At 39.7% G+C, this 15116-nt stretch overlaps 1 long non-coding RNA gene across 1 annotated transcript in view; it reads left to right on the plus strand.

The window, feature by feature from the left end:
- The window catches only part of LOC125385533, a 70302-nt gene extending 60379 nt beyond the window's left edge, over positions 1–9923 (plus strand). Inside the window, exons 2-3 of the long non-coding RNA XR_007224921.1 lie at positions 4545–4676; positions 4800–9923. This is a non-coding gene — a long non-coding RNA (uncharacterized LOC125385533). The remainder of the gene's footprint in view (positions 1–4544; positions 4677–4799) is intronic.
- The last annotated feature ends 5193 nt before the right edge of the window (positions 9924–15116 follow it).

Genomic DNA, 15116 nt, shown 5'->3' on the forward strand with positions numbered 1-15116 from the left:
GCGGTGAGTGACGGCAGACGGAAATACGTGGCTTTGCATGACCCGTGCTAACCCTTGTCGCTTCCACGTTTACAATCGGAAGGTGGACGTTGCATGTCTGTCGAGAAGATACTATACTAGAGAAGATACTATAGTCGCGGAAGTCCTCTGGTTTAAACCACAACTGGCAAACAGGTGACTCTGGTCGAAAGGGTGAATGAAAATCGCGTGGAAATTTTATTGCCGGGACATTAAAACATTTTCTGGAAATAAATTACTTTGCTTGGAAAGATGAAAGATTTTGGACGAAATTGCTTTGGTTTAGAAATTGAGAAATTGTTTTAGAAAGAATGTAAAAAAAAAAAAATAGGTTTGTTTGGAAAAGCGAATAAAAATTACAAGGAAATTCTGTTCGAAGAAATATTCTTTTTTAAGAGGGATGATTTTGCGTTGAAACGAAGGAAAGTTAGAAATAATTTTCCAATTTTCCTGATCTTTGTATTTTCTTCGGTAGACGCGGATTCGTTATTGTATTGGAAGCTTCGTTGCTAAAAGTTTCAAGAAAGGTTAATTGGGCCATTGTCAAGCAGAGTGTCTGCTTCTTTTAATTGAAGGGTTCTTTGACGTGTCTTTGAGAAGCTTCTTAGTTCCTCAAGCAGTTTTCTGTTGTAAAACAGCGAAGCGACTCGAGAAAGTGGCGAGTTACAGTTTACGTAACACTTTGCAAAAATTCTCGTGCGGTTGTTTGACAAAAGATAAAAAAAGAAATAGAATAAACAATTAATATCGTCTGAAATCAAAGAAGATACTGATTAAATACACTTCCATACACAATCATCTACGCCTATTCCAATATCCAATTAGACTCACAATTTTCCAAACTTACACCTGTTTTTATCTCTATTAATAATCTTCAATTTTATTCTAAAAAAATCGTCGATAACTTTCACACGAACAAATCAGAGAAGAAATTAATAAAATGCCTACAGAGAATTTTCTACGATTATTCCAATATGTATTTAATCGCGCTCACGATTTTCCCAACCTACCCCCATTTTCACCCGTATCAATGATTTTCGATTCTCAAAGAACCGACAACAACTTTCCTACGAGCAAATAAAAAAGAAATTAATGAAGAACATTTCTACACAGAATCACCTACGATCTTCGCAATATTTAACCGTAGCTGCCACAATTCCCCAAACCTACCCCTATTCTCATCCGTATTAACAATCTTCGTTTTCGAAAAAACATCGTGTCCGCCGCTAAGAATCGACCGGAAACACGTAACGGAGTCATCGAGATGAACCGTAACGGTGACTCAACAGCGCCGTGCACGAGCACAATGAGTCGTTTTAGCAGATTTTCGGGGTAGAACTGGATGGAGAGGCGTTTACAGAGACGTAATCCAACGGAGGGGCAGGGGTGCGTCGATCGAGTGGTTTGACAGCGGGGTAGTTTAGTCAGATATATATATATTTCTAATACTATTAGCCGGTGTTCCGTTACACAACGACAGATGGACGAGCAGATATATCCGCTCTGTTTGGATCGACGCTGTTCGGGGGTGCAGCTGCGTGTGTGTAAACCGTGCCGCCGCTGTTTGTGCCTCGACATCAATTGATAGTTTGGGTAAACGGGCTGCAGAGGGAGAAAGAAAGGGAAAACAGAGAGGAAAAAGGGCAGAACCGCGATGGTTTCTTCTTCGATTTGCTATTTCGCGTTCGATTAATTGTCTGATCTTCGCCGTGAATATTCTACTTTGCTCTTGATTTCCATCTCGTCGACATCTATCGACGAATCTTTACTTATCGTGCGCTATCAATGGCTCGAACAGCTTCTTTATCGTACTTTTACGTTTTATAGTACGACGCAAGTCTTATATTGTATAAAAAAAAAAAAAAGAAAATGGAGGAAGAAAGAAAGGAAAATTGCATTAGTACGCAGCAAATTATATTGTACAATATTGGTCGTCTTATCTTTATCGTCTAGCTTCTTGTATTACGATATTACGACAAGATTCTTAGGTCATCTCTGTTTTTACGAATGAATAGAAATTTCAAGTTATTTTATATATCTGTTATTCCTTCTTCAGAAGCAAGTGTTTAATTTAAAAAATTATTCTTCACTTGTTGCTTCTTAAATTCAGCCCAAGGTTGTATCTATCCATGTGAAAGTATTATATAGTTGCCATTAGAAAATCGCTATCGTACATTTTGCTGTCATATATGAACTTTTAATAAAAGAAAAAAAAAATGCAAGCGATGCCATTGACAAAAGTATTCTCCCTAAAAATTCGTCGATGAAGGTGGTAGAAAATGTACAAAATTCTACTGATTGAAAAGCAGATTATTTCAACCGGAAATTTTGTTAATCACTTTTTTATCGAATTTTCCTCCCTCTGTTATTCATCGAACATCGAAAAGAAAAATTTTAATCCGCTGCAAGATAAAAGAGACGATAATGTTTCGATGAGTAATTTCATTCCACATAGAAATTTCACGAGGGAACCGAATGCATCGGTCTTGGTCGACGATATTCGAATTCTAATGCGATATTCCGTGGCGGATGGGTGGCAGGCTGCATACGTACGAGATAATTCAATTAACCTCGGGTAGTCGGCTCCTGGAAATACAATTCGAGGTCCCTGCACGTTGTACACGGCAAGACTGTTACGAATCGGGCCGAGTAGTTGCCGGATAATTGTACATATCGCGGTCGAGGGTTCCTTCACGAGATCGCTCAACAATTAGGCGTTCCCACTTTCGCCCCGTTATCCGTCGATCAGATTCTCGTTGTTATGGCGCTGAAAACTACCCCGACGAACTATTCCTCCGCATGATTTTTCCGAATTAACTCGAGTATCCGTATACGTCGAACGAACTTGTTCTTTATCTTCCCCTTTCGTTTAAATCTTCCCCAATTTCTTCGTATTTTTATCTTTGAAATTTCACGAAAATCCTGTTTTATTCGAAATTCCTCCAGTTTAGTCAGTTATTTTCTATCTTGGTAATTTTTTATCGAATTTTGATTCTTTTTGGAAATCTCGTTGTGTTTGTCTAAAACTCTGGTGTCTTTCACTATTGAAAAAATATTTATAGAATAAACTATCGGGTAGGTTCCACGTAAGATACACTTCTTGGTGATGTTAAATAATCAAAAATTACGGCAACCTCGTTAGATTCAAGGAAATGTCACGAGGACGTGAAATTGCGTGAACACCGAAACTCAGACGAGACTTTCACGCGTTTACGAAAACCTTTGAAAATTCCATTCTGCTGGGAGAAATCCATCGTTCGACTCTCCGTAGATGTCTCAGTGTCAGAAATAACTATAGCGCGGATTTCTATGTAATTTCGTATTTTTAGTAACGCGATTAAACAAGTGGAAGCTAAGTAATTTATTTCCTTCGTTGAACGTTTTAACAAGCACTGTACTCTGGGTATTTCGTATATTTTGTCATATTGCGTGCGTTTTAGTAATTTTAAGCGTCCTATAAATACATAAAATTTCGCAGTCTAGCAATGACGATTTTACGATTTTAGTTTCGAAAATCGGAAGCAAAGCCGACGAGTCATCGACCTTTCATCCCCTCAAACTGTCATCCAAGAATCAGACACTCGACCGTGGAATTCTCTTTAATCGCGCGTCTCATCCGCCACGACAGTCCGCGATCGATCAAGCACGAACGCTTATCAAGAGGACCGAGACACACGCGCGAGCAGAGAATTCGAAAATCGCGAGGCGCCGCGCAGACGGCGTATCCAGCTTTTTCTTCGGCCGTTTGGTTGTTTGTTCCGGCCGTTTCGCCGGTTAGCTACTCGACTGCTCTCCCCTTTTTCGCTTTTCCACCCACCCTATTCTTCTTCTCGTAGAAAACACAAAACACGTAATAAGCATGCAACGATTTCGAAAATTATTTTCCAACTATCATCGCTGTCGTAAGGATAACGTGTCGCGTGTATTGTAAGAAACGTTTTGACATTTTTTTAAAAATCGGTACACTGTGAATTTTATTAACTTTTTGCGCTTGAACTGTTCTACCGTATACTGAATTTTGTCATTAGGTGATATCGACAAAATCCGCAATCACTTAGTCGCCAACTCAATATATTTATTCGTCGCTCTTACCAAACGTAAGTTCATTTTGTAAACTCTCTCTACGCCGTGGCGGACAAATGTTGAAGTTGAAAATTCATACTTGTGTATAATAGCTACCCTGAATTAATAGCAACGTTAAAATAACTAACATTTACTTTAAACAACATTGACATTATCATTTAATTAAAATACCATTACAAAAAATTAATATTGTCCTGCGAAACATCTGTCGATAGCAGGTCATCTCGTTTGTTCTTGTCAATTGCAACACTTTTTTCCAAAACTCTGCTGTTTCTCTCATTGCTTATTCCTTCTGACTGCACCATTGTGTCTGCTTCTTATTTATTTTACAAACTTTCGTTTATTCGCCGGTCTAATTACGATAATACGAAATATTCTTCCCAGAGATTGCAATTTTTGCGTTCGAGAAGCTAATTGGTCGGTGGTGGATGTCGCGGTTTTAGGTTTGGTCGCTGACGATCCAAAGGAGGCGGCCTGTGGATGGGGTTGGAACTCGGCCTCGTCGGCGTGACGCTATTCCGGGAATGTGGGAATCACCGCGGCTGTGATTCAGTTCATATTACCCACGTTTCGCGGTAAGTAATACGCTTGGTGTATGATTACGGCTGTTTGTCGCCAGCGAAATCCGGCCACCGGTCTGCGGCCGTGATTAACGACCTTTTCTTTCGTTTTCTTGCGGCTTTTCGAACGGGTTAAAGAAGAAGAGGACGGAGCAGAAGATTTTCGCATTCGATTTTCGAGTTACGAATGGCTGAGCATTGCTTTAGCCCTGTTGCGTTATTTCCGTTATCTTCCACTCGATCGTATTTCTCTGTCACTAACAGATTTCTCAAGCTCCAGAGGAAACACCGATCCTTATTTTTCCATCACTGACAAGTTTCCTCGATCGCAGAGGAAAACGAAGCAAACGCGCCGGAGATTTTGTAAATCATCGGTCTTTCCGATCGTCGAAACAAGAGCGAAATTCAAATGTAAAAGCTCGAGGACTCGCAGCAGGGCTAACGGTAGAAGCATGGAAGATCAGGTGTTTTATTTTTCAAAAAATTTAAAAGCGTTTTTGAGCATATCAGAGTTCATTTGATATATTATACTTGCCTATTTCGTTGTATTAATTTTAATTTGATTAATTGTGCATGACACGCTTAGGTATACGCATATTGCAAGTTGCCAGTTCCAGTGTTAAGGCATCTTTGTATCGGGTCGTCGGAAAAGTTTCTTTCGTTTTATAAGGAAATAATGGATGCACGTTTTCCGTTTTATATTATTTTATCGAATTACGTATGATCCATTTTGTTCCATCAAACTAAAGGTCACATCGTTCGACAGATTAGGTTTCACGTTTGTATAAAGATGCATCGTTGTAAAAGACGCGTCTGACACTTTCCGGACAACCTAATAGTTGGAGAATTTTCTTACCTCGACTTGAGTGTTTTGGGAAGAGAAGAATAATGTTATAAATACCAATAAATATATTCGTCCGCAGTAACCGTTTTCTTTTTCCTTATTCTCTGTTAATAGAAATAAAGTGGAATAACAAGGTGCAAATTGTCGACGTGAAAATAACGTAAAGTGGGATTGAAGAAAATTTGCGTCCATATTCGTCGAAGAAGATTTGCTGCGAAGAGATGCCAATCGATGGCAGGTTTTACTTGTAAGACAAATTTTTTTGATGTTTAACAGCGTAGGATGGGTGGAAGTAAAGTGCCTTTGGAAAGAGACGTACAACATATGGAGATATCGTGGTGAACACACCTGTGACGAGTTGTATCACGCAACGCCCATTACTGTCGCGGAAGGTTCCACGTCGAAAACGAGTCTCTTATTCTGCTGACAGTCGACGCCTTCTAATCGCATCCATTACAGATATGTACAGTCGATTGATATCTCTTTGAGCCTCTTCCACACCTTTCATTTCAGCTACAAGATAATTCTATACTTTAATAGTACAGTTCAGTAGCGACGTTTTCCAATAAAATCGACGAATGGAATTAAATTAATAAATTAATACTAGTTTTAATATTCTTCTTAATATTCATAAATCGAAGAAACAAATTTAGCAAGCTTTTCTCTTATGTTTGATAAATATTTCACATTAAGCTTGTCAACTTGTATTACTCGATATTGATGTTATCCATGTGGAATGGCAAGAAATTGAAAGGTGGAAATAGAAGAAGCGTTCAAAATTACCATCCTACTGTGTTTGATGGTCGTTTTGTACCAACTTTTTCAATGTCGATATTCTTCCTTAAAGAAATGTCGAAGTCGATTAAAAGATACGATAGAAATCAACTCTACGTCATAGTTTCGCATCAATCTCGTCGATCTTCATCATTTCACAAATATTTCCTATGAAAAAAAAATCCTCGAAGCCCGCAAATAACGTAACAATCTGCACTTTTCTTACAGATTTCAAAATTCTCGAGGAATGATGTTCGAAAGTCATCGAAGAAAATCATTCAAGAAATCTCAAAAACCGCTGAAAACTATAAAAATAGCTTCGCGTCAATCTCGTCAACGTTCTCTACTCCGCCAATATCCCCTTTAAAAAGTAGCCCACGAAGTCCACGAATGATTCGAGAAACTTTTCTCCTCTGCTCGCGAATACCAAAATTCTTAAACCGAAGAAAATTCCAATTGAGCTTTCGCGCCACCTCAGGAAATCCCCGAACCACCGAAAGCTATAAAAATCATGCCGCTTCGTGTCCAACGATAGTTTCACTAGGTCGATCACGTCGACCTTCGCCACTTCGCCAATATCCCCTTTAAAAAGCAACTCACAAAGCTCTAGAATCATTCGAGAAACTTTCCCCTTCTACCGGCAAATCCCGAAATTTTCAAACGTACGTTTCAGATCGATAAACGCTAAAAATCCGCGAACAAAAGAGAACAAAAAAAAAAAAAAAAGAAAATAGAGTGCGAAAATCATCGGAGAAGATTCCAATTCCACTTTGCTTTACCTCGAAAAATCGCTGGAAAAACTATAAAAATCACCTCCGCTGTACGTTCGATTGTTCGTGCTAAGCTCGTCAACGTTCGCCACGAAACACCATGTACCCGCGGCAAGCATCCCTCTTTGTCTCTCGATGCAGAGTCAAAAGGGCGATCGTGGAAACTGGCCACGTTCCTGGAGCGCAAAGGCTGCCAGTTACACGGCGGGTCGACGAGGCTGGCGTTAAATTCAGCCGTCAGAGAGCTTTCAGCAGGGTTCAGCAACAGCGTCAGCAACTCTGTTCCCTCGGCTCGTCCGGCAACGCGTCCACCCGCCCTCTCGCGTCATATACGTGTCTTTGTGTGTACGCGCGTATATCCGCATGCTGTGTACGTGTGTGCATCGCGAGCTGCTAGCCGACCAACTCGTCACGCATATGCTGCAACGACCTTTTGCATCAAAAGCTTTGTTTATGGGCCGAGGAGATTTATAGGCCGCGCGACGATGTACGCGGCCGGTATGCGTCGTGGTTTGTTAGATCTTGGTTCTCGAAATACGACCGTGGCGGAAGGAGGTTTGAACCGCGGCGTGGAATCGCGACAGGTAGTCCACAGGGTTCAGACTTCGCGTGGAAAAAATTCCATGTGAGTTTCAGGCGAAGGGAAGCCTGGATTTTTGACGCGACTGTTTCTGATTTCGAGTCGACGAATGACAAATCGATCGTTTGCGTGTAATACTTTTACTGGTAAGGTTCGTGACGGGATTCAGATTTTACGAGGAGAAATTTAGGATAAATTTCCAAGCGAAAGAAGGAAGCTTCAATTAATTTGGAATTGATGAATGACAAATTCATGGATTTTGGTTTGAGCCTCATACTGCTACGCGCATCCGCGAGGAAGAAAAGCCAGATGAGTTTCGAAAGAGGAACAGTTGAAATTCTCGACGTGATTTTTCTCCAATTGATGAATTGCCATTCACTTTCGCCATCATGCACACTGTGATCCTAGTTTCGTGTGTCTAAATTATGTCGATAGCTTGGTTCTTGAGAAGTGCATGTAGCAACGTGTATTTGACTAATTCTCGTTTGTAGTTTATTCTAAAATTTAGCGATGCAAAATTTTATTTACGCGACAGAATTTCATATAATATCGTGTTTTCATAGGTATAACATTTCAGGGAATTGTATCAATTTCTAGTAGCAGGTAAATATTTTCACGGTGGAACTAATTAGTTTCGCTCGCTGCTTGTCTTCGTTTCTCAATACACCGCAGGTAATGCGCACCACAAATGCAAACTGCTTCCAAAGATCAGCTCAAAGCAACATCAGGTCTTATCCTATCGTATCCGTACTACTCACGAAATCAAAGTAATTTTACCCTGCCGAGTCTCGATGCTTCTCTCGCGGTTTCATATACACCTTGCAACTAATTAATATGGCAAGAATCCGCCGTCTTTTATTACCTTCTTTAATCACGTTTGGAACTCAAGAACCGCAGAATATATTTATCAGTTGCAGGAATTATTAATTTCGTGAACAGCAGCTCGCGTAGCAAACTTCGATATTTCTCTCCTTTTACGCAATCGTAAACAAGGTTTCTGTCGCGTTCGCCGACGAACACGCTGTCATCGATTCCAGAACTGTGTAATGTAACTGTTCAATCAAGAATTCCCAATGTTCTTCTATTTAATTCGGAAATTTATATCAAACGCAAAACAATGTTCATTCTCTCTTTATTTGCAAGTTAAACAGCTTCAAAATCGATACTAAATGCTAAATCGATTTTCATTTTTCCATGATCGACACGAAGTTCACCGTGAGAAGCCAACGGCTTTGTATGATTTTCTTTCGTTTTTTATCATCGCTAGGAAGTCTTACGTAACGCAAGAGTATCGATTATTTTACGATCACGAACGCCACTGTCAAGAAGCTCTAATTCTAGCGGCTTCGTAGCTTCACCGAGTCAACGATGCCAAGAAATAAATTAAATCGAAAATCAATTTCACACCGAGGCTCGTCCAACTCGATTTATATTTTCGCAGTTAAAAATCGAGCGAAAGTAATTGTAGAAGCGTGGTAATCGTTCGAGTGGTCGCGATATCGCGCGAAATTCGACGCAATGTTGCGCAACATTTGGTTGGAGGCGGACGAATCGTCAGGTGGATCGCGATAAATAAAGTCGCGAGAGCGCAAGAAGCCGAGGAGGCCAGCGAACCGAGCGACGGAGGAAACACTTTCAAAGGAAATGCACACCAGCGGACAGAGATTTACGGGGATGATAGAGCGGCCCGTTTTTATCGCACCGCCAAGACCAACAAAACGTTCGATATCCGCTCGGTGACCGGTCGATGCGCGTTTCGCGAGTCGCTTGCGAGATCGTTCTGTCGTCTCACCGACCCTTCCCAGTCCCTGTCTTTTCATTTCGTCATTAATCCTTCTTCGATCGTATTTTATATTTTCAATATATTCTATCGAGTACAATCTTTTATCCAAATGATATCGTTAACGCGTTACGGACCTACGTTACCTAATGGTGCAAAGTGTTTCACGGGATCGCGAGAATTAAAAGGAAAGTTATCTGAAAATCCTGTTTACGAAATTTCGTCGAAAATCGATAGATTTGGAGAAACAATGGTGTTTTATTTCAAAATGCAATGTTTTATTCGAATAGCGTTATTAACGCATTATAAATGCACCTGGTGCGATGCGAAGGTTCAAAATTTGTTTTAGAAAGGTTATATGAAAATCCTGTTCCTCGGAATTCGCCAGAATTCGATAGAATTTGAGAAAGCTGTTATTCACCGACTGTAATTGTAATTATAATCGCACTGTTTGGCAATTATAAAATGTACTATTCCTTGGATCTACTTTATAAATAAATCATTAACGATTAGACGATACTGTTTCATAAGTCGCATGATTACTTAGTATACGTTCTTTATCTTATAGAAACTTCTTCATGAATCAATAGTTCTGGTCGGCAAAAAAAGAAAACGAAGAGGATGTCCTTACGCGAGGCTAACTTCCATGTGAAATTTATTTAATACACGTTTCTAACGATATATGTATTTTGGTACAGATATGGTAAATTATCAAATAACAGCGTGAAATATTTGTAGTGGTACGAAGAAAAAAATATTCGAGGCATAATGGGTTAATATGAAAAATATATGATATTTAGAATAAAATGAAAATGTAAAAACTGCTTTAATATATTTCTATGTAATTGATATAACTATGTATGTATTGATCACAGTATAATGTAATAATAAGGTATTAGCTTTGTTTACAATATATAAAAATACATAAATTAAATCTATTTTAAGAATCACACATGATCATACTCGCCCTATATAACACATGTTTCATTGTATTAGTATAAGTTTTAAGATAACAATTAATCTGGTTCAGTGTATTAGACATACCATTAAATTTTCTCAATAATGTTTTCATTAACAAATTTGATTGAATTGATGAAATCATATTACCAGAAATATACAGAAACACCATATGATCTTATAAAATCGCACAACTATGTATAAACAACGTAGGGAATTAAATTAGGGAAAAGTATCGTAGACACTGCTAGACGTCTTGCTATGATCATATTTTCTGTATATTACTAATTTTAGTGGCGCTATAATGAAAGCATAATCGCGAGATATACCATGATCATAAATATAAATATAACAATGAATGTGGCACTAATGTTTTGTATGATACAAAGTAAATTTTCCTACGCTAAGTGTTCGAATACTTTCATGATCTGCAATATATCACGCTATCACGCAGACTTTCCAACGATCTATGAAACAACCAAGAAACTAAAAGAAAGCCAACAGTATACAAAAGTCTCGTATAATTCTCGCATCAATAATTTTAATCTCCGTGTAACGCCTCGCAACTAACGATATAAACCATCTTCAATCAAACTACATATTTCAGGCTATCACAGGTACTTTACAACAGCCTACGAAACAAGGAAAAAATTAAACGAAATTCAACGATATAAAAGACCACATAATTCTCGCGTCAGGAATTTTAATCCTTCTATAAATCCTCACGAGTAAAAATATAAACCATCTTCGATTAAATTACATACATATTTCTCTGCCTACCAGAATAACTGTGTCGGACAACAACAGCGGAAACAACCAAGATTAATCCAAGCAGAAGAAACCAACAAAGGAACATCCATCGATTCTTGCTTTCTCAAAGTCAATTAAAATCGGAAGAAAAATGTGCGGATGGAATCACCGCGGGAAAATCATCGTGCGATCCTCTAGCAATAACGAAATCGTTTTCTGCAACGAATTTATCACATCGTGGAATCATAGAACGCGTGCAACGTGATGAGTGGAAACGGCACTGGAAGCACGATGCAACGAACAAAGTGTTAACGACTGGGGCTAACTCCGTTGCACCGGCAATTACGCATTAGATCTTACTCGGGCCGGTTTGCGGAGGCTTGGCCAGCCGTGGCTCGCGATCATTACCGGCATTAAATTCCCGATCGGATCGGTACACGGTGATTGGCCGATGGTTGAACCGCCGGCTGGGATCCGGTCGCCTGGAAACTCCTTATTTAGCGGGCCGTATTATACAAGAAAATACGGAATATCTGGCGCGGACTATCTCCTGGCCGAGCTCACAGCGAGGCTAAGCGTCCTAATAAAAGCAGAACAGGCCGTGGCTGCCGATCTCTTATCCGCTTCGCCGCCTCTCAAAGGCGTCTGCTATAATCTTCTATCACCGACGGTTTTGCATCCGCGAGTCAATTTTCTTGCGTGCAACAGTCAGACGAGAGATCGGTTATCGGTTTCGATGTTGCACAGTGGAATTTCAGCGTTAGGATGATCGATGCACAGGAAATATGATGGAGAAAATTGATAACAACAGTTGGAGGACCGGTCGGAGGACCGAGATCTTGGAATTGTGGTTTTGGTCAGTCGATACGTCTTTTGATGCCGAGTGGTCGAGGCAGGTTGACGATTATGCAAAGGAGAAATTAGTCCGTTAGATGATACTTGATAAGTTTCGTCAACCAAGATGGAAATCACTCGTCGATAAGATGATTTTCCGATTTTGCAAAATTTTCTTATTGCAAAAGAACCTTAGGCAGGATAACTGTATTAAATTACTTGTTATAACTAGATTACGGAAATTTGTGTGGGATATTTTTAAATGCTGTGACTGGTATTCCATTTTGAACATTTTCTATATTTTTGAAGGTGTATTCTGTGCATTTGTACGTATATACAGATAGAAGGATATAATCTGAGACACTGCGTGAAACAAAATTATGTCTAACTGACTCGACAAGTAAATGGAAAATGACTTCATTGCATATTCCATTAAAACGTTCCTTCCTACTTATAAGGAATCAGACAATCGACAAAAACATCCTCAATATAATTACCAAATGATCTGAGACATTACAAGAAACATATGTCCAATCTACTTGGGAAGTAAACGAAAACAACTTCTTTCCATGTTACATCGAAACATTCCTTCTTACTCATAAAGTGACATTAAGATTAAAACAAACATCCCTGTCGTATTCTTCTCTTATGATCGTTATATCTATACCTGCAAGAACTGAAGTCAACCTAACTGGAACTAATAATACCTTCGCTAGCTCTAATTCTATAATTATAGAAATCTCTGATTAAGAAACACATTGCTTAATTCGAAATAATGACAAATAAAAATCCGGGGAAGAAGCGGACAGAATCTGGAACGCGGCAAGAGCGTGGCGAGTGTCGATCGTAAAGACGGCGTTCGAACATCGATACACTTGGCCGCCGTAGGTGTCCATTCCCGGTGGCGTGGTCGCGGACGCGTTTCGCTACGTATATACGCGAGTACGTGCTCGGAGGCACAGTGTAAAAAAAAAAGAAGCGCGTGAAAGAAAAGGCAGGAAGCGGCGCGGCCGAGTTTCTCCGTCCTGCTCGGGTCGTGGTCACGGGACGAATGCCGCGCCAGTCTCCGTCCTCGTCTCGCGGACCCCCCACCCCTCGGTTCCAGCGATTCCGCGCGTTCCGCGACACCGGGGAACCCCCCACTTGACGGCCCGCTACAACGCGATAGTGGGGATTGTTGTTCGCGGCGGGCGGAGCCAGTTCAGACCACGCCCCGTCCCGCTGCCCGTTTACCAGCCAGGCGCGCTCGTCAAATGTTTTTCGTCGCGGATTATGACGCGGTCTGCGCGATTATGACCACCTCTCCTCTCCCTTCCACTCCTCTCACTCTTTCGTCTGGTTAGCTTCTCTTCATCCCCGTCACATGCACGCTCTTTGTCCTCTTATCCCTGTTCCTTCCCTTTTTTTTTCTCTTCCCCCCTATCTTTAAGCGCTTTCCTCCTCGAAGCTGGATCCATCTCCCTCTCGCCCCGACTGGACTCTCCGGCTCCTTCCAGGACGCGAAGTTTGCTCTTGCTTCAGCCCGTCGGACGTGTTCCCTGGCCTGGCCGAGCTTTTGCCTCGTCCAACGCTTACCAGCGTCGAATTCTAGATACTTATCAGGCGATGGGTGACTGTTTTAGAGAGATAGGAATAGATTGGTGTAGTTTCTTGAATCCTTTGGTGAATAAGGGGCTCTTGGAGGTTTTGAGAACCATGGACACTTTGGTGCAACGAGAAGGGTGGAAGTTGGGCAACTGACGAGTAGATTGGCAATGTTTATCAACTTATGAGAAATTTTAACTGCCGACATTTAACAAATGTGCTTGATACGGGAATTAAAGAATATAATTTGCATATAATGCTAAATTTACTTATAAAGATACACAGAATGTTATGACATGTGAAATATCAAAGTAATATCACTCTCCATAGTATGTATTGCGTGTGCATAAGTAATTTCGAGATTTTTACAATATCGCGTGTGCATATATATTGAATATATAACGATATAATGTCAATGAGATTATATGTTTGAGACCTTATATGTAGTCAAATTGGAAAAATATGAATTTCACGAAGGTCCTAGGGGATTCGGTGTTAAGAAAATCAGTCCGTAGTTATTGATTGATGAGTCATTAATAGTGGTCGGAACTACTTAAGCATTGGCCTCGGGGCTTCGAATTATAGTCGACGTATACGAGTCAGATAGAGGACAAAGAGGCAAAGTAGAAAATAATAGGAGCATGAAAATGAAAGTGTTTCTGTATTGATATATCCGCATTGTGACAGCGCTAGGATTATAGAGTCATGTGTGAATGGAGCTATTAAGCAGCCTCGAGTAGTAAACTACAAGTCTGGTAATGAGTAAAGCCTTGAACACGCTACAAAATACGTGTAATTACCATGTAATTACCATTTCGGAATATCTTTGTAAAACATGTAGATATTTGTTCGTACGAAGTTACAGAACAAGTTACAGTACATACGATCTTACAAGATAAATTATTTCGGAGAAATAAGTATTGTAAAACCATATGCACGCTTGTAATACGAATCGATTAAAGTTATAGTCACGTTTATGGTAACGGTTCGTATTACTTACTTGTAAACTAAGTTCGTTTTACTATGTTCCAGAAATCAATGAGCGTTAATATATTGTTCTATATATCGCATGTTAAATATTTAATGCAATCTTATATATAGTAGACTTCTTTTTTCATTCAAAAAGAAACAGTATTGATCATGAGAAGAACTTCAATATTTGACTACAGTACATATGAATAATTTCACTTTCCACAAATTTGTCGATTCTGTTATTCAAGTGGGGAGGTGATTAATATTAAATTTTCAAGGAACAAATGTCTTACTACTATGGATAGAAAGCAAACGTGAATTTTAGAATGTAAATTTAAAGAGGTATTTTCGTACGTCACTTTTCATCATCACTTTTAATGAAGTTGATCAATGTGGTTGCTGAACGATTCATAGATACAGTAGAATGTCATTTATGCGAATCGATCGAAGAGCAAACAGTTGATATACGTAAATGGAATTAACATAGTAATAGTATTTATTGATTTTCTTCGCTAGCTATGAATTTTCATTCATACGGTAGAAGTTGATGGTCAAACAAGTGGATTCAATCGACGAGAATTCATTGCGCCACACACTAACTAAAATTTCA

The sequence above is a fragment of the Bombus terrestris genome, chromosome 8 (genome assembly GCF_910591885.1).
Source record: "Bombus terrestris chromosome 8, iyBomTerr1.2, whole genome shotgun sequence".
In the NCBI taxonomy this organism is placed as follows: Eukaryota; Metazoa; Arthropoda; class Insecta; order Hymenoptera; family Apidae; genus Bombus; species Bombus terrestris.